This window comes from Anthonomus grandis, chromosome 6, assembly GCF_022605725.1.
Source record: "Anthonomus grandis grandis chromosome 6, icAntGran1.3, whole genome shotgun sequence".
Lineage (NCBI taxonomy): Eukaryota > Metazoa > Arthropoda > Insecta > Coleoptera > Curculionidae > Anthonomus > Anthonomus grandis.
The window spans coordinates 25996040-26015905 of record NC_065551.1 but is presented as its reverse complement, the minus strand read 5'-3'; the positions used below and the strand labels follow the sequence as shown (position 1 = coordinate 26015905).

The 19866-nt window shown below is 28.2% G+C and overlaps 1 protein-coding gene across 1 annotated transcript in view; it reads right to left on the bottom strand.

Annotated features, from left to right (window-relative positions):
* The window catches only part of LOC126737445 (calpain-9-like), a 131404-nt gene that overhangs the window by 71490 nt on the left and 40048 nt on the right, over window positions 1–19866 (bottom strand). The gene's annotated exons all lie outside the window — the stretch shown is intronic.

The following is a 19866-nucleotide window of genomic DNA, read 5'->3' as shown; positions in this document are numbered from 1 at the left end:
TTATTGAAGATTTTTTAAAAGGAACTGTTCTTTTTTGGCTTTCCCATTAGAATTGGAAGCATAAGTTTTTTTATTTTCTTTACACAGTATACGTAGCTTTATAACTGAAAAGTATCAGAAATTGTGAACTTAAAACTTGCCAAATATATATTTTTTACACATGTTTTCTAAAAAATTTAATTTTGCAAAAAGTGTCAACAATTTTTTCAACCTTTTTTTTTGCAAAAGTTTAAAAATAATATAGAAAGATACTTTTTAAAAATTATTTAAAATGATAATGGTTAATTCATTTTATAATTTCTTTAATAATAAATAATAATAATATCTGTATTTCTGACAGTACTATTTTAAGACACCAATAAAATAATGTATTACAGTTCTAAAGTTGTTTATGAGTAACAAGTAATTCTTCCATCAGAAAATGTCCAAGTTCAGATTCAAAACATTTCTTTTTTAATATTATTGGAAAAACGTCACTTATATTGTATTAGGAGTTGAATTAATTAATTTTTTTTTCTACAATATACAAAATAAAATATCTTTCTCTAGGTATGTGTCTTAATAAACTAATTAACTTATTTCAAAGCATTTTCTTCTATGTTCATGAAAATGCTAAATATTACTCTTTTCATGGTGAATTAACGTGCTATTGGATATTTTAAAAAATTTCCGTTAAGAATATAGTGTTTATTGCAATTTATTAAATAATTTTTTTAAAAGTACTCCATATAAAATTAAATTACCGGGGATTCTTGAATAGTTATGTAGATTCTTATTTAGAAAAATATTAAAATAAAGCATGACTACAAAAAAATTATTGCTTAAAAAATGAGTTACATCATTTCCTTGCACACCATATGTTTGTTATACAGTGCTTTCATTTCAAAACGATCCACCCTTAATAATAAAAAAAAAAAAAAAAAAAAAACATTTCAAATTAGATATACAGGGGGACGTTTAATTATGCATTTACTGAAGTTCTGTCAATTACCTCCTCACCTCCAGCTAACCTCACTTTAATATGTCTAATGGGAACCCCCATCGTGTGATACATCATAGTAAGCAGCGTAAAATTGTCTATTCAATGGTACCAAAAAAATGAAATCGGTAAATGTGTAAGCAAATAGTTAGCGAAAATGTCTAGAAATAATGAATATTTTATTTACGCCAAACTTTGGTATTTTAAATGAATACTTTTAGTGTGGTACCTACATAATTTTAAAATTCTTACATTTTTTATAATAGATCATCAAAAAAAAAATACAAGCAATTTAGAAGTTAAAATGTGTGGTAACAAACAGTACATTTAGTTCAAGCAAATTATTTATTTTTTTAAGTAAAGAATGTGTACCGTTATTTGCGAGAAAAAAGAGTGTCTTCAAATCTCAAATCTTCTCGAACTACACTTTTGTAGTTCGAGAGTGGCCTGATGAAAATTTTCGAGAAAAGTGGATTGGCAGACGTGGTGCAATCGAATGGCCTGCGTGGTCTCCGAACTTAACCTCACTAGACTTATTTCTTTGGGGCTACTTAAAAGGCAAAGTTTATAAAACCCCACCTGAGAGTATTGAGAATTTAAAAAATAGAATATTTCAAGAATGCAGAGAAATAGAAAATTGAAAATAGGCTTTTTTATTATCTTGCTAATAACAGCACGCATTTTGAACATTTAATAAAATAAATTTGTTAAACTATTTAAATTTGTTTTTCTACCCTACTGATTTACACTTTAATTGCTTCTTGGTCAACCAATTTTATTTTTTTACAACCATTGATAGCATAATGAATGCCCTTTAAAATAATGTATCACACCATGGGGTAGCCATTTGACATACCAAAGTTTGGCGTAAATAAAATATTCATTATTTCTAGACATTTTCGCTAACTATTTGCTTACACATTTACCGATTAAATTTTTTTTGATACCGTTAAATAGAGAATTTTACGCTCCTTACTATGATGTATCACACGAGAAAAGAAAGTTATCAAGGGTGGATCGTTCTCAAAATGAAAGCACTGTATATTAAGTAAGTGAAATGTGCAATTAATCCAAATATTAGAACATTTAATGGAGTAATAATTTATTTAAAGTACTAAATATATTCAAACGTCTTGTTATAAATAACACATGCATGTTACAAAAATATTATATGATATAAAAAAATTAATTAGTCATCGGATATTTTGGCACAGATTATTTACTTTTAATTTTCATGGATTATTTTTGTTGTGGGAAATCCACTTTAATGAATATTAGCCTCATTTAAGGATTTTATACCAAATTCATAAAAATCTTAGATTAAAACTAAAAATAAATAATTGGTGTTAATTATTCGACCCGCCAAGTCAACTGAAAATTTAATGCAAATGTTTGTGTCGTCTCGGATCGAATGTAGGAAAATTAATTTTTGGGGAAACTTCAATAGTAAATTTATTTTTCCTATTTCTGCTAAGAAAATAATTTTTATTTAAGAATATTGTTATTAAATCTATAAAGACAATTTAAATCTTCAATTGTCTTGGAAAAAAAATGAAAAAAAATCAATAGAAATGCTGCTTTGTTAGGATGGAGAAAAGCAATTTTTGGAAAAAGTTTCACAGGAAAATCTATTCTTATGAATGGGTAACCATGAGATTTTAAATTATAATTAGTAATTTGTGGGTCGAAGTCGTAGTTATTTCTCATTAAATTACAATAGTACATCTCACAGGGGTAAAACGTAGATGTCACAGTTAAAGGATGGTTACGTAGGGCTGGTATTACAATTAAAATATAATAAAATATATAATGATGTGTATATTATTTTTTCTGATAAAAAATTAGACAACTTAAATACTCAATTTTCTTAGAAAAAAAAATAGTGCAAATGCTGATCTATCAGAATGTAGTACAATGAATTTCTGGAAAAACTTTAGAAAGAATACATCCTATTTCTTAAATGAAGATTACATAATTAACAATAATATAAGAAAATAAAATACATAATTCAAAACTACCATATAAAGATATGATAATTTTGAATTATGTAAAAAAAAAAAATAAAAGAATAAATAATTGATGTTGATTGTTCAACCTAATTGACTGAAAATTCAATGCAAATGCTTCTTTGATAGGATGCAAGAAAAAAATTTTTGAGGAAACTTCAAAGGCCAATTAATTTTTTTGTTTTTTTGTTAATTATACTCTCTATTTAAGGATATTGAATCTAATCTATAAAGACGATTCTAACCTTCAATTATCTTAAAAACTGAAAAAAAAATTCAGTGCGAATGATTCTCCGTTAATATGTTTAAACAAATTTTTAAGAAAATTAAAAAAAAAAGATTTTTCCTGCTTGGTGATCTAAGATTATCCCTATTTGAGGAGTTTCAATCGAATTCATGAATATCTTAAAAAAACTAAGAAATAAATAATAAATAATTGATGTTGATTATTCGATCGCCAAATCGACTGAAAACTTAATAACTATTTCTCTGATCAAATGTCTGAAAACCATTTTGCAAAACCTTCAATTGAAAACTTTCAGTTTTCTTAGAAAGAAACTGAAAAAATTTTATTGGAAATATTATTCTGTTAGGCTGCAAGAAACCGAATTTTTGGAAAAACTTTAAAGAAAAATCCATTTATCCTGTTTCTTTAACAAAAATATTATTTTTGGCCTATCTTGGAAAAAAACCTAAAAATAATAATCAATTGGTGTTGATTATTTGACCGCCAAATCGACCGCAAATTGAATGCATTTCTGCGTCCTCATCTAGTGTGTCTCTGCTATCATTTCAATTTTTAATGTTATTTATTTAACTGATTTTGGTCATAACATTCATGTTAAAAAGCTAGTGGAGGACCAATGATCTTATATAAAATGAAACCTATATAAAAGAATTATATGTTTTTTTAAAAATTTATGATAAATTCTAAAATAACAAAAGTATACAAAAGTATTTTTACTAAGAATTTAGTAAAAAGATGTAATCAGAGTAACTGTTCTTTTTTCCTTTTTTTTTTGATTACAGAACATTCATGTAATATTTCAACATCAAGTATATTTTATTACTTTTAAAAGTATATACGCAAGTTTATAATGTAACTTAAGATTTCCACGTTAAACTTTCCATCTAAGGATGGTAAGATAGGGGTTATGCAAAACACGGCGTTATATCAAGCGCGCTGATGACAATTTCGCAAGCAGCAATTTATTGGGTTTGTTACACATGCAAATAAGTTGCCGCTTAGTGTGGTCTCCTCATAGATTTATTGCCACAAGTAATCACATTTTTATTTTTAACGAAGATAGGGAGAAAACTGGCCTATCTATGGCGGCCTCAGACCTGACGGTTTATTCAAATACTGACCATCTGTATTGTTTAATCTGATAAATGACACTTTAAGATTATAAATTATGATAATATTTATATGAATTTATATTAATTTCTTGCGGTTTCATTATTAACCAAATGAATGTGTCCCAGTTTTCAAAGAACCGTAATGTCATTAAATAACAAGTAAGATATAATATTGATATCATTAATTTTTAAGAACATTAGCTGGGGTCCGAAATAATTTCGAATCTGCAGGGGGTGGCACGAATCAGATTTGAAAAATTGATTTTGATTTTGCTTGATCTAATCATTAATATGTTTGCTATTTTATTGATTTATCTATTATTTCTCAATGAAGTTAAGCGGATGTTTAAGTAGACAGCAGTTGGTATACAGTGTGATTAAATAAAAATACTTTAAATGTAATCGGAATATTATAAAATGACTAATTTATTAATTATAATTAATAATTTTTTTTATGTAGATTTTGGAAAAATTGTACGGGTCTCTGATTTTTAATTCTTTTTATATTCAGCTAAAACATTTCATCTCGTTTTTCAAAAATTTTAAGTTTTCATGTTCTTAGAAAATACACAAATTGTATTACTTCTTGTTTTGTTACCTTAGCTTCGTTTTTTTAGTATATATTTTTCCATTTTTTTTTGTAAACTTTGTTTGATTTGAAAGTTTTTTTAATATTTTCTTTCACCATATGGCAAATAACATCAAGGTACATAGAAGAAAAATCAAAAATTAAAAAAATCATTTAAAAAAAGTTTTAAATTACTTTTCGTCTGTTTTCGGAAAATGCATTTGTAAAAATACATTGGTAAAAATGCATTTTTTTTGTTAAAAAGGGAAAGTGAATATTTAACCCTTAGAACTTTTTTATGAAAATCGTCCCTTCGTCCTTCTAGAAGTATATCGGTACATAAAATTCATGTTTCTCTAACGGTCTTTTTTTTAGTAAAATATTGAAACATAAGAAACACTTAAATTTTGGCTTTTAAGCCTATTTTGGACCTTACTGCTTTAGCATCTTGAGCAGGGTAAAATTGACCTTTAAAAACTCAAATAGAAAAATGGTTTGAGTGAAATGCAAGGGCATTAAATTTTCTTTCCAACGTAGTTTTGTTTTTTTAATTTTAATAACTTGTTTTTGAGTAAAACACGTTATTTTCGCAATTATTAAAATTAGTAAATAATCTATGCTATAGATAAATTCTATTACTCGGCACTTCAGTAAGCTTGCTATTAATTCTAGACTATTAAAACCATTTTTCGTCAGGCATTTGAAGTCGCATATTTACTAGTTTCAGTCATTTGAAGTCATTTTTCACTTCTTTCCGATATTCGTAGTAGTTTTGTATCAAGTAGTTCCGTGCAGGTAAAGGTATTTTTTATTTGTAAGAGTTTTTAGACAGTTGAAGCAACTTCTCATTTCTTTCAGGCATTTGAAGTCATTACGTACTATTTATCATTTTACTTTAATTCAAGGTGACATTCAAAGTCAATTTTAAATATTCTTAGGTAATTAAAGCCAGTTTTAATTTTTTTAAGGACTTTGACGTTGTATCTTTTCTACCCATTTTTAACCCATTTTTAGTTTCAATAAATTAAAAAAAAATTTAACAAGAAATCGGTCTCACCAATAATGCAATAATACATAAAATGTCCCATTGAAAATAACGAAGTTAGCATCAATTAATTTCCGGTATACTTAAAAATAAACTTGTAGTAGTCTTGCCATGATCCCACTTTCTTTAGTTTTCTATAAGCAGTTGAAGCAATTTCCGATTTTTTACAGACATTTGAAGTTGTCCTTACTACTTATATGTTTTTGGTTTAATTCATGCTGATATTCAAAGTTGTTTTTTAATTAATTTCGGGCAATTGAACTCATTTGTTATTTCTTGGAGGCATTTAAAGCCATATCTTTATCGAAAGAGTTAAAGTAATTTCTCAGTTTTCCAAGTAATTTTTTTTCAATTATAGGCAGTTTCCTTTCACTGCCGTTAAATTCCTTAGTTTTTCTAAGCATTTGAAGTAATTTTTTCTTAATTCTAAACAGTTGAAGCAATTTCTCATTTATAAAACATTTAAGATCATTTTTTCTTAATTGATTTTTAATTTTTTTAGACATCCGAACTTATTTTTTGTTAATTCTAGACAGTTCCATTTCTCATTTCTCTCTTAGAAGTCATTTCCTGAGACCTTTGGAGTACGCAAACCATTTAGAAACATTGTCAAATTCTCAAATTTTATTTTTTATTTTTTATGAAATGGGGTCAGAAAAAAATTCATCAATGATCGTCGACTTAATGGAAAGTGTGTTGTCTCTTTGAACCTTTCAAATGTTTTTTTAATGTGATCGATCTAGATATACTCCAATACCGAGTAAGGTTCATAAGATGGTGCTTTTCCACACTTTGGTGCGAATTGGTTGACAAAGTGCTTTTGAACGGCCACCTAGATTTCCTGATTTAACACCGCTGGATTATTTTCTTTGGGTATAAGTCAAAGAATTTGGTCACCAAAACAAACCAGACGACATTGACGCACTAAAAGAGAAAATAGAATAGCATTCAATAACATACCAACTAAAGCTCTTCAGAACTTTTATCACCACCTTGCGGTTTGCCAAACTAAAAGAGGTGATCATTTTTACACAGATCGATAAGTCAAGAAGTTATGCCTATTTGGTGTTTTACTTTAAAGTACTTTAATGGCTCAAACTATTAAGTATATATTGATTAATTTATTTAGTAATTTTAACTTTTAGGAAATATACTGTCGAAATTATTTCGACGCGTTTTTCCCAAAAACAACTGATTGAAATTTAAAAAACGAGGTAGCGTTAAAAAGAGGATTTCAAATTCACATTCATCACTCACCACTCGAACCGTTATTCCATTTAAGTTTTTAGAAATCAATGTCACCCTGCTAAGAGGGTTGAAGCAGCAAGGTCCAAAAAATACTTAAAAGGTCGCCAAACTTTTAAAGTGTTTCACCGTTATGCTAAAAATAAATTTTATACAGGACTTTTAAATCACCCTGTATACTTCAAATACTAGGCGTAATGCTAAAAGAAATAATATTTAATATTTGTTTAAGAATTTGACAATGACGTCTCTTTAAATATTGTTATCTTGTAAGGTACCATTGTTCTGTCGTAGAAATACTAATATGAAATAATTTTGCGTTGGTATTACAAGTACACATGCATAATTTCAATGGCTATGATGTGATGTTTTTATAATAATCTTTTATGCAGCTTATATTCAAATCCAGGTTTATTTTAAAAAGAAAATAGTACTATTTGGTAGCAAGGAATAAATATAATTATAAATGCATGTAAAATACTTATATTTTTATATATACTTATATTTTTCATATTTATTAAAAATAATTTACAATATTTATTATGCTTTTCATATGTGAAAACTTTTTTTGGAACGGTAAAAAATTCTATATAACGTGGTATTGGAATTATTATAAAAAACTTAATTATTATTTAATGCAGTGTTTTAGTTTATAAAATATTTAATCTATTTTTTAAAATTTAAACACAGTCCTTTATTATTTAAATTTTTGTCAATTTTAGTCCTATGGTTGGAACCATTGATGCTCAAATTACGAGACAGTTTTACCACCAACCAAAACTCTTTATTTTTACTTTCGGCTCGTGTTTCGTTAACGATTTTAGCATCTTCGGGAGAAGATTAAAACTGAGCCTCCCAAAGATGCTAACATTGTTAGCGAAACACGTTTCGAGAATAAAAATAAAGAGTTTTGGTTAGTGGTAAAACTGGTAAAATTTGTCAATTTTCGCTATTAGTTCTTATGATTCATTTAATTAAATATGAAGCCTTGGCGAAGAAAACATCATTTGTTCCATGTATTTAAATTTAAAACAAGTGGTCCTAAAAACTTCCTCTTAGCATATTCCAGGAATATAATTTAAATATAATCGTAAAACAACACCTAATGCCATTTTATAGTACTTTTATTTTCTTAAAAAATAGGCATATTAAGGTAGTATAGGAAAAGCCCGTTTTTTGAAATTAGTACAATAAACGTAAATAGTACATATGACAAAAATTACTAACCTTTTATTACACAGGACTAATAAATTTTAAAAAATTGAGTCGTTGACAAGAAATATGAGTAATAATTTGATATTTAAATTTTTACTTATATAGACCCTATACTGAGATCCTATGAATGCCTTGTATATGCTAAAAAAAAACAAGCAGTTTAAAACATCATTGGGGTAATTAATTATATATCCGAATTGCTTGTCCATTTAACCAACCATATTCTATCATCACCGAGCATTCCTTCATTAAAGTTCGTTTTACTACTAAAGCAATTAAACGGCCATATATTGAGCGGACTCCGCGGTGGCCAGATTTAATGCCCATAAAGAAATTAGTCAACGTTATTAAGCGGGATCTTCTCTATCTTTGCTAATCGCACTGTACATCCAGGAAAGCCATTACGTTTTGCTTTCAAAATCCCATAACGATAAAGTATAGTATAGGCAAAGAGCGCAAGGTCTGGGCGGAAAACGGGCCGCGATTTATTAAGACAAGAGACTTCGACTAAGAACAGTGTTAGCTTTCGTATTTTGACAGAAACACGCATAAAGTTTAGTTATTTTGCCGTTAAGTGCCATAAGTTTCTTACGTAACACGATATACAACTGCATTTTGACCGGATTTATGCAGTTGGTGTACGGGATATTTCGATTTTATGACGATTGTATCGAGAATATCATAAGATAATAGATTACGTACCTTAGAACTAAATCAAGAACGTTTTCTTTTTCAATTTTATTATAAACAATCAGAAGAAATAGACAAAAAATTATACACTTAGAAATAGTGGAGTAATAAGGATCGACCTATACAAATATTTCAGAACATAGAGGTTCTCTTCTGTTCTAGTTTAATATACTTTTAATGTACCATGAACTATATTATTCTTTCTAATACTAAAACTCTTCCGGCTGTTAAATAACCTCTACTTTTACTAAAATTAAAACTTTATTCGATACCCTAACAGAAATTGTATACTCTGTTCTAACTTCTAATTTATATCGCGTGTTCTACCCTCATATATCAGAAAACAACCGAAGACGTTCGACTGCTTAATCTGATGTCTTCCGTATTACGAGCCACTATATCGATATAGTAACCGATATTACAGACGAGTGTCAAATATCTGCTTCCTAACTGTGCGGTTGCATGATAATAGGAGCTCTTTAGCGTGGTGTTGATTTAGTTTCGTGAGAATTTAGAGTTAATTCTGGTTAAGTTTTTTATACGTTTTCATCGGAGTTTTAGATCTTATGATAAAATTGAGAAGGAGGGATCGAAATACTGGCGATCAAGTTTTTTTGACTTACAACTGAAAGGATTCATTTAAGTTACTTGTTTTTTTTAGTTCAACTGAATGAAACTGAACAGGATCAAGATTCTAGACAATGAAAACCGAAGTTAGAGATTCGTAATTTAAATAGTAATAGTGGGTTCAGTGTATTAAAGAAAAACAAAAAATATGTTAAATATTATCCCAAATTTAAATTAAAGCAGAATAATAACAAAAATATGTATGGTAATTTTTAAAATTTATAAGTTTTATCTTAAACGGACGAAAACTCTTAAATCTCAATAAAATCAGTTAAAAAACTAAAAAAAATATATATGATAATTACGTGACCAAGGAAACTTAATGTGCCACAAAAAATTACAAATTATAGTATCTGAAATATTTATCAAAATTATACAGTAGATAAACTTTAAATTAAGACTGAATGGTGAACATTTATAAGTTATGCAGAATCCAAGAACAAAATCTGAAATGACTTCTGGAATCCATATATACACCTCTTAGTCTGCAATACAGAATCTGAAATTCAACATCAACTCAGACTTACATATATGTAGCAACCTCTACATGGCAAGTTCTCAAAGAGTCTACAGCCGAATAATGTCGACAAACTGTCTTGTTAGTACGGCCTAGAGATTGTATGTGTAATAGGAATATGAAATTGCGAAAAACATTACCTAGAATTTCAAGTCGAAGATAGATAGACACTATAGCAGATAACGCCCATCTAGGCCGCCACAATCAATTTGCTAAAATTAGTCACCAATAAATGGCTTTCAAAAAGGGTCTGGAAACGTGTCAATTTTATTTTAAATATGAGCCATAAGCAGTTTTAGAAACACTTATAATGGTGCTATACTGGGATCGATCCATAACGACGGAGAGAACAGTTGACTACAATAGTAGGAAAACTCGTCTTAGTATCAACCTAGCAGTACCATTAACTCATAACTTCAGTAAAACTATAATGGAAAAAACCACAAGATATGAAATCTTTGCTATAAAACTGAAATAAATCTAATAGTAAAACAGAGTCTCGACGTAGCCCTATTTTATTTTACTCTCGATACGTGTTTCCCTAACGATGTTAGCATCTTCGGGAGAAAATTAAAATTAAACTAAAACTACTTACAAGTGGTCTTTCAGAGATGCTTTTCTTAGATTTTTTATAAAAAGCCTTGAAATTAAAGAAGTTTCATCAAACATGAGAGCACAGCAGCGGCTTAGGTCACTCATAGACTCCGCTTGGAACTGATGTTCAAGAATAGGCTTATTGTGTTCCGTAATTCAAAGGGGATTAGAAAGTAAGGATTGAAGACTGCAAGGTGAAGAAAATTGGCAAAATCTCTTAAATACTTATACAGCCGGGACTATATTTAAAAATGCATAGGGAGAAAGCTTTATCCTTGGAACAGGCAAATGGTGAAAAGATGGATCTGAAAAAAGATTTAGATAATGCCAATAGTGCTGCTAAAAAGGGTAAAGAAAAAAACGAGGCTCTATTAAAATTAATTGAAAGCCTGAAAGCTGATTAGCAACAGTTAAATAATGATATCAAACAAATGGGGGATAAAACACGAATCCGCCCTGCATCTGGTGATGAAAATTTAAAAATAAAGCAGCAGCTTAAAGAACGAAAATAATACTTTAAAGAAAGATCTATATCAACTAAAGAGGAAAAAAAAAGAAACGCTGATATATTAAATGATGCTTTAGGTGAAAATGGAAATTAAAAAAAAATGTTAGCTCAAGCAGAGAATGAAAAAATTAAAGCACAAAAAGATTTAGCTGCAGCTTTGTCAGATGCAAAAAGAGCAGGTGATAAGCTCCTTGAGATAGAAGAAGAGAATGCCAAATAAAAACAAAGTGTTAAAGATCTTGACAACGAAATTTCAAGATTAAAAAAAGTATATTACATGAAGCCAAAAAAGCTGAAAAAATAATAACCGATTTACAAGCTGAAATTGGTGACTTAAAGCAAAAGGTTAAGGCTTAAAGCACAAGGTGCGTTGCGGTTGCGTCAATGAAGGGTCTGCTGGACAAGTGGACCCACCGAAGATGGACTGAGTCCCCTGATATGAGACAGGCTAAAGCGCATATAGGTGGGCCCTCTGCCTGTCTCACCAAAAATCTACCACGCCTAAAAAGACGCGAAATTCGGCTAGTGACAGATCTTTTAACCGGTCACTGAAGAAGCCATCTCCATACTATCGGTATTGCGGACAACCCGGAATGCCGATGGTGCTGTGTGGAGGACGAAACCATTGACCATGTAGTCGGGGAGTGCCCAGCACTCAAGCGCGCCAGGTTCAAATACTTAATCAGGTTCAGATAATACTTTCAGTGTACCTAGTGACTTTAAGTCCTTCAGACCAGAGAGCTTTATCGGTTTCTCTAAGGCCGTTGAGCTCTGGTAACCCCCGGTGGAGCATGGCGGGTCCATCAGGAGACCTATGTGCACAACTGCCTTGGCAGCCCACTGTTTCGACAATTCAATTCAAAGCAAAAGGTGGCCAAACGCGAATCCATAATTTCTAAAGTGGATGATGAAAATAGTAGTAAGTTAAGAAAGAGTTGGAACAGGCCCGAGGCGGATCTCACGCTATCGTTAGCCTCCAGGATGATAATAACAAATTGCAACAGCAAAACGCTAGTCAGCAAACAAAAATTGTCAAGCTGTTAGCAGCTTAAAAAGCAGTTAGAAGATGCAAAAGCTTAGATTGCTATAGCCACAAAACTTCAGGATGAATTAGATGCCTTAAAGAAAAAATTACAGCAGTTAGATAATGAAGGCACTGAGTTAAAGAAAAAATTAACTGTTTCTGGAATTTAGAACAAGATCCACGATTTATAAAATAAATACGATGCTCTCAGACAAAATTTGGCAAAAGTCGAGAATGAAAACCATAAATTAAAAATTAAATATAAAATAAAAATTAAATTAAGATCAAATCAAAGCATAGAAATAGGTCAAAGATTTAAAGAAGCTTTAGAAAAAAGTGATAACTTTGTTGCCAAATTTAAATAAACACTAACTGAATTTCAAAATAAGCACAGTAAAGAATTTGAGGCTATATCAGACCAATTTGAAATAAGAAAAGGAAGATATTTCCAACAAGTCTTAAAAGTAAATTGCCAGCTTACAGAATAAATTAATATTTTACAGATAAACTTAATAATTTAATAGACAAAAAATCCCAAGACACACTTAAACAATATGATTTTCCTTCCTCAGTAGAGGAGGTGTCAAATGATTTTAAAACATACAAAATTGCAATGTTTGAACAACTTCGAGGAGTTTTAAGGGAAAAGAATATGGAGATAAAAAATGCCGAGAAGAGTTATAAAATGATACCTAAAGAGCTTGAAGCTCAATTAACAAAAAATACAGAGAGGCACATTTTGAGATTAAGTTGCAAATAGAACGTTTTTTGCATTAGGGATCTTTAAGTAATAATGTTCTATTATTGAAGCAAATTCCATGGTGATATTTTTACTAGGACTTATATGACAGATCTCCCTCCAAGATTTTTGTAAGGATAAATTTGACAAAAAACTTAATAATTTCTTTGTATAACTAATATAATTGTGTATGACTAATATACAAACTAGTGCATCAGAAATATTTGCACGAATATTTTACCCTAGATGAAGAAAAGAAAATTTAGATTCCCAATATTTTAATTGGTGCAGGCCTAAGAATTTGGGAGGCCTTTTATCTTGGGTGGCAACCTATTTTGCCCCGCTATATTCAACCTTCGTACCCATGCCTAAAATTAACCTCTAATTGTCACGTCAAGTATCAGTGTCATACTTAAGACAGAAAACCTAATTTATGTGCCCACCTGGTTATCCTTAATAACTGACAATAAAAATAAATAAAAATAAAAATAATTTGCCAGAGGACAAGGCAGTAGGCTTAAGGTGCTTCCCTCAAAAGATTCTTTTCAGTGATCAGACTGTGTTATAAAAATTTAAATACAATTAACTTTAGCCTTCCGGAATATTAAAATAATAATCGTGATTTGTAACGCAAATCAATTACTATATGACTAGTAGGTATGGCGGGACTAAACATGGGTTATCAAGAAATTACAGTTAAGCAAAAATAGTATTTAACTTTACAACCGACTTTTAACGTTTTGCCGACGACCCGCAAAACAATCAGAGCAAATTTAACATGGAAGCGAAATCTTATCTCGGTCTGGTATCTCGTTTAGATCTCGCCTACGAATAGAAAAAACTATTGTTTTACCATCAGCAATTATTGTTAGGGAAGATGAGTAAATTATTTTAGTTTTTTATAGCTAAATAAAAAAGTGCTGTAATAATAAATAATCTTTATAATAAACATCTCTTGTTTCATATTTAGTATGTCAGAAGGTTTTGGTAACAAAATATTGTCTAGTGGTTTTAAGTAACAGACTAGTTTTTTCCTTACGGTATTTTTTAACAAAAAGTATTTAAAACGTATAAATATAAAACTAGGACAATACCAAGGTTAATGTCAAGTTAGGTTCTTGTTACTTCATATAATATCGGTTTTCGGCCTTAGAATTAATTTTACCATTAATACCTAATGTTTTACATAACTCAATATTTACGGATAAAAGGAAAATTTTTTTTAAATTAAGTTAGTTTATTTTATATTTGTTTCTCTAATTATATTTATTATATGTATTTATACGGAAATTATAGTAGTTGTAGCTTATAATATCGACAAGAAACAAAATATTTAGATAGACGGTTAAATAAAATAGCTTGAGTTGGGTCTCCTCATTCGTTAAAATTATATATTTATATGTAAATATTTTAATAAAAAGACATTAACTCTTTTTGATATATACTTTTTATTTTAATTAAAATTAGATAAGAAAAGTGAATGAACCCAAAAACAAGTTCTTATATATTCGTAACAAAAATATTTTCGGTTTAGAAACGATTTAGATAACTGACCACGTAACTGTTTTTACATTCTTTTACTGACTTGTCATGTGAATTTCGTTTTTTAATAAATGGTCAAGAAACCGGTAGTCATACAAAGAATAAAAACCATGGTATAAATATGTATATAACTATAAAATATTTATATATATATATATACATATATATATATATATATATATATATATATATATATATATATATATATGTATAAAATATGTATATATATATATATATACATATTTTATAGTTATATACATATTTATACCATGGTTTTTATTCTTTGTATGACTACCGGTTTCTTGACCATTTATTAAAAAACGAAATATATATATATATATATATATATATATATACACAGAATAAAAACCAAGGTATAACCATGTTATAGTCATAAAACGTATTATCATTGTAATATATTATTTATAATGCGGTTTACATAAATATACTTATTAAAAAAAAATAAAGAAAGTGCCACGCTTAAATTAAATCTTCATTAAAAACAGCTTAACATTAATTAATAATTTATTGTCTGGAAACACAGAAATTATCACCTTTATATGAACAAGATTTCACTTCTTCACGTGAAATAATTCGTGATCATTTATCCGCATACGAGGCGTGTAGCCTTAATAAAAATCTATACATAATTATAATAATATGAGTGTGCTATAAAATAAATTAAGCGTGTGTTTTAAAATTATAATAGCAAAAAATTGAATGAAAAAAAAACTGTCATGCTCTAGACATATTTTAATTATTGAATTTTCTAAATAGGATATGAAATCTTGAAATTTTTTTTTAGAATTCAAATATTGTTTATATCTATGGTCTGTCTGTTGTTTATAAATGTTTGTTTTAAAACTATTTTTTAACTTAAGTCCAAAGTTTTAAATTGTCATAATATCTGTTTTTTTTTCGTTCGTATTGTATTATAAGTGTGCGTCTAACCTTGGTTGTACTACAAATATAAAATCGATTTTATTTACTTAGTTAATATTATTAATTTTTTTTTTGTTATCCTAGTTACTATTCTATTTGTGCTTACTGATAATGCAAATATATTTTGCGAAATTTTGGCTAGTTTAAAGATGATTGTATTTTTACTTTATTGATCCCTAAGCCCAACAATATAATATCAAAATATCTATTTATATTAAAACTATCATTTGAGTACAAGAATGCTTAAAAAATGTTTTTGTGAATAGAGTAGTAAAGCTTGGGACTACTGCCATTGCAGTCTCCCCATTAATTTATTCACTAAAAAAAATTAAAGAGGTGATGAATATGTTCTATTAGAATTTTCATCAATAATAAAATATTTTGCAGACTTTTTATTAAAATTTAAAAAAGACAGAAAAAGAATTTGACCTTTTATACTATCCTAGTATACGCCACTACTTTAACAATTTTTCAACTTGAGTCAAACATATTCTTCTTTAAAAACAAAATTAATTTAAAAAAGCCGATCATCTTTAAGCCCATTCCTTGCATTAATAACATAAACATTTAAGATTATTAAAGGTCTTAGGATTATCTACCAGTAGCCACACTATACCTTTTATTTCTCTGTCTTATTTCTCCCCTTTTAACGGAATCATTTTACAATTACATTTTTATTATCTAATCTGGCTCGCAACATACAATAAGAATTACTTTATTACGATCTTTTTTGATATTTAGTGAGATGAGTATATCTGAAAATTAAAAGAATTATAGTTTTCTACCATTTTTAATTTCCAGGGTTTCGATTTTTCTACTACCTGATTTCTTTAAAAATTGTATTTTCTTTACATAAACAATCTTTATTTCATTATGATCTTCTGTGACACATTGGTCTGAATTGGGTATCATATTAGAAAATTGTAAAACTAAGTATTTGATTTTTTAATTTATTTTTATCTCGTCTGTATGTAATTACCTCTCAGCTAAATAAAATAATTACTCTAAATTTTATTTTTCTAACGAATAATTATTTCATTAAGAATCTTGAAAATAAGTCTAGATTTTTAATATCTAAAACTTTGTATTTTTTCTTTATTTTAACTTAATTTAATTTTTTTCGTACTACCTTAATCGGCTTAGCCCATCTCTTGTACCAGTGGTGCGTTTATATACCAACTTTAGAAAGACAAAACATAATTTGATTTAGGGACTTTTTTTATATATACAATTTGAATTACTATTTGAAATTAATAAAAATGAAGAATGGTTATGTTCTGCCTTGCTTAATTGCAGAAAAATAGCTATTCACATAATGATAAAAAATGGTTTACACGTTTGTTAATTTTATACCTAAATTTCCAAAGTAATGAACTGAAATTCTCTCAGTAAATGACCTTTTAACCAATCTCTAGTTATCGTCATATTTATTTGTACATCAGCGCATCCACTGGAGTTATTGATATTTTAAAATAGAAATATTGCCTATTTAGACAAGTTTATTTTATTTAGTTCGAACACGCATTTTATCAGGAATCGTTATTACTTGGAAGAGCTTACATGTTTTGTAACAACTGCTCTTTGGGAAATAAGTCTTTACACAAGTTTTTAGCATAGAGCTAGAAGCAGCGTTTGAAGGAAAAGTTTTGAGCCTGGAGAATGGAAACGGTAAGTTTCCTTTACGTAATTTTATATATTTGAAAATTGCATGTTTTTTACAGTTCTTTTACATTACGAGTATTTGAAAAAAAAGACAATAATTGCTGTTATGTTCAGAAACGATTGATGCGATCTATATTTTACCTGATATTGACATATAGGTAGATGACGAAGTGAAAATGAGAACGATGTAATAGAGCAAATAAACAAAATGCCTTTTGCTCATATGAAACCAAAAGGTTTTTTTGCCACAGGAAACATTCGTGACAATCGAAAGAGTCGTTGTCCTATATTAGATGATTAAACTAATAGAAAAGCGAATCGCGGTGCAGTTGATGGTGCTTATAATGAAAACTCAAAAATTTCTATAGTGCGTTGGAATGACAGTTCAGGTGTAATGGTCGTCAGTAATATTTGTAATGTAGAACCTGTAAGTAAAGTAAAAAGTTTAAAACAGAAAAAAAAGCAAATACATTCGTTTAACAGCCTTATGGGTGGAGTAGATTTACACGAAAATAGCTGTATTTTTTAATCCATTGGATAGTTTGGTGGTAAATTTGTTAAAAGAATATAATTTAGTAAATGAAAACGAAATGTCTCAAGTAGATTTTAAATCATATATAGACCTACATCTTCTAATAACATAAAATATTAGTAAAGTAGACCTGTAAGAAATCTTGGTACTGATATCTATGAATGGAGATTTGATAACCAACGACACCTAATGGTTCCCCAAAATATTCAAAATTTGGCACGCAGACGTCGAATAAGAATAAGTGTTATGTTAATTTGCATACCAGTTGTTTTATACAATATCATCAAAAATATTGAGCGAATCGCTTATTTACCGGTCATAAATTTTTTATTTTTTTAAGATACACCATTAGATTTTAAAATGTAAAAATTGATATTAACAATTTTATTTAATACAATTTTGATAATTCCAGTTGGCGTATAAACATTCTGCTATTGAATTCGGCACCGAGAAAAATTCGGTTAATATGATGTACGCAAGTCAATAAATATTTTCAAAAGTGCATAGTGTTTCCATAAGGTGCGTATTTAAAATAGAAAATTTGGAATCAAGCTTTAAATAGATTATTTATTACTAATTATTTTCAGTAGTTGTCTCAAAATAATGTGTTTTCTGAATTTTATAATTAATTCATTATAATTATTTCATTTTGGTGTGAAACTACAGGGTGTTAAGATCTTAAGAAGAAAAACGGCATTTTTTGATAAAGTAGATTTTTTTAAAAGTTTAACCAGTGGCGTCCGTACAGGAACGTAGACTAAATTTTTTCAAAAAATATTATCTACGCCATTGCTTTTTCGTAAAATAAAAACCATTTTTATAATCTCAAATCATTTTAGGGTAATATTGATTTTTTTGACTTTTTTTCGTCCGATATGCAAATATGGAGGAAAAGAAAATAAAAACATCTTTATGCATGGTCAAATTATTCGTAAAAAAAACATTTATTTATTTAAACATATGTACATACATTATTTTATCAATAAATTAGCAGAACAATACGTAAATAAAAATGAATATTTCATATTAGCTGTTGAAAGTGGCGACCACTACATTTAACACTCTGTAGTTTTTTTAAACACTCTTTAACCCAAAAGTTAACGAGCTTAGGACAAAGCTTTATTTGAACTTTTCTTCTTAAAATCATCTAAGGATTAACACTATTAGAGATCAGCATCTTATTCTGCAGCACCCTGTATAATGAACAATAGCTTTAGATTGACCAAAACCAAGAATTAAGTTAAATAAAAAAAGTATTATGTTTTGTTGTAAAATAAGAAAAAAATAATTCTTAAAAACCTATTCTCATGTATCAAGTAATAAATATTAATAGCAAAAAATAGTCTTCTCTTTTCTACTAATTAACTTTTTGTTCTAAAATTATGTTTTTAATTCCACATCTATGCATAAAATTAAAATTGTATGTTTCTTATTTAATTAGGCTTACAACATACTACAAAGATGATTTTTTTACGATTCTTCTTCACATTTAAAATTGTAAATAATGTTTTAAAACTTTTTTGTCTCTATCACTTTCGAATTTTGCATTACTGCCTCATACATTTTGCTTACTTTATATATGTATAATAAGCATTATTCATTATGATCCTCTTTGATAATTTGGTCTGAGATGGATTATCATGTTTTAAATAACAAGTCATTACATTTATATCAAGCACAATTAAAGTCTTTTCAGTATTTTATATCGCTTCAAATAATAATTTTTTAAGGTAGTTTTGCAAATTATACTCGTACTCAATATACATTATTAAGTATTTAATTTTTTACATTTGTATCTTTGTCTTTTCTTTATCTTCACAATTATTTTTATATAGTACTACGCAAATAACTTTAATGCAGCAATTTCTTTATAAAATCTAGCTTACTGCTTATTATGGATAATGAATCTGGAAAGGACATTTTCCTGCCTCTGGAATTTTTCATTTCTTCAATTGTGTTTCATAGATTTTTTTTTTAGTTGCGTAATTTTCTTCTGCTCCTTGCTTTACTAACTAAATGCGACTTATATATTAAACTTTGTACAAGACTTAATATAAAATTAATCTTCAGCT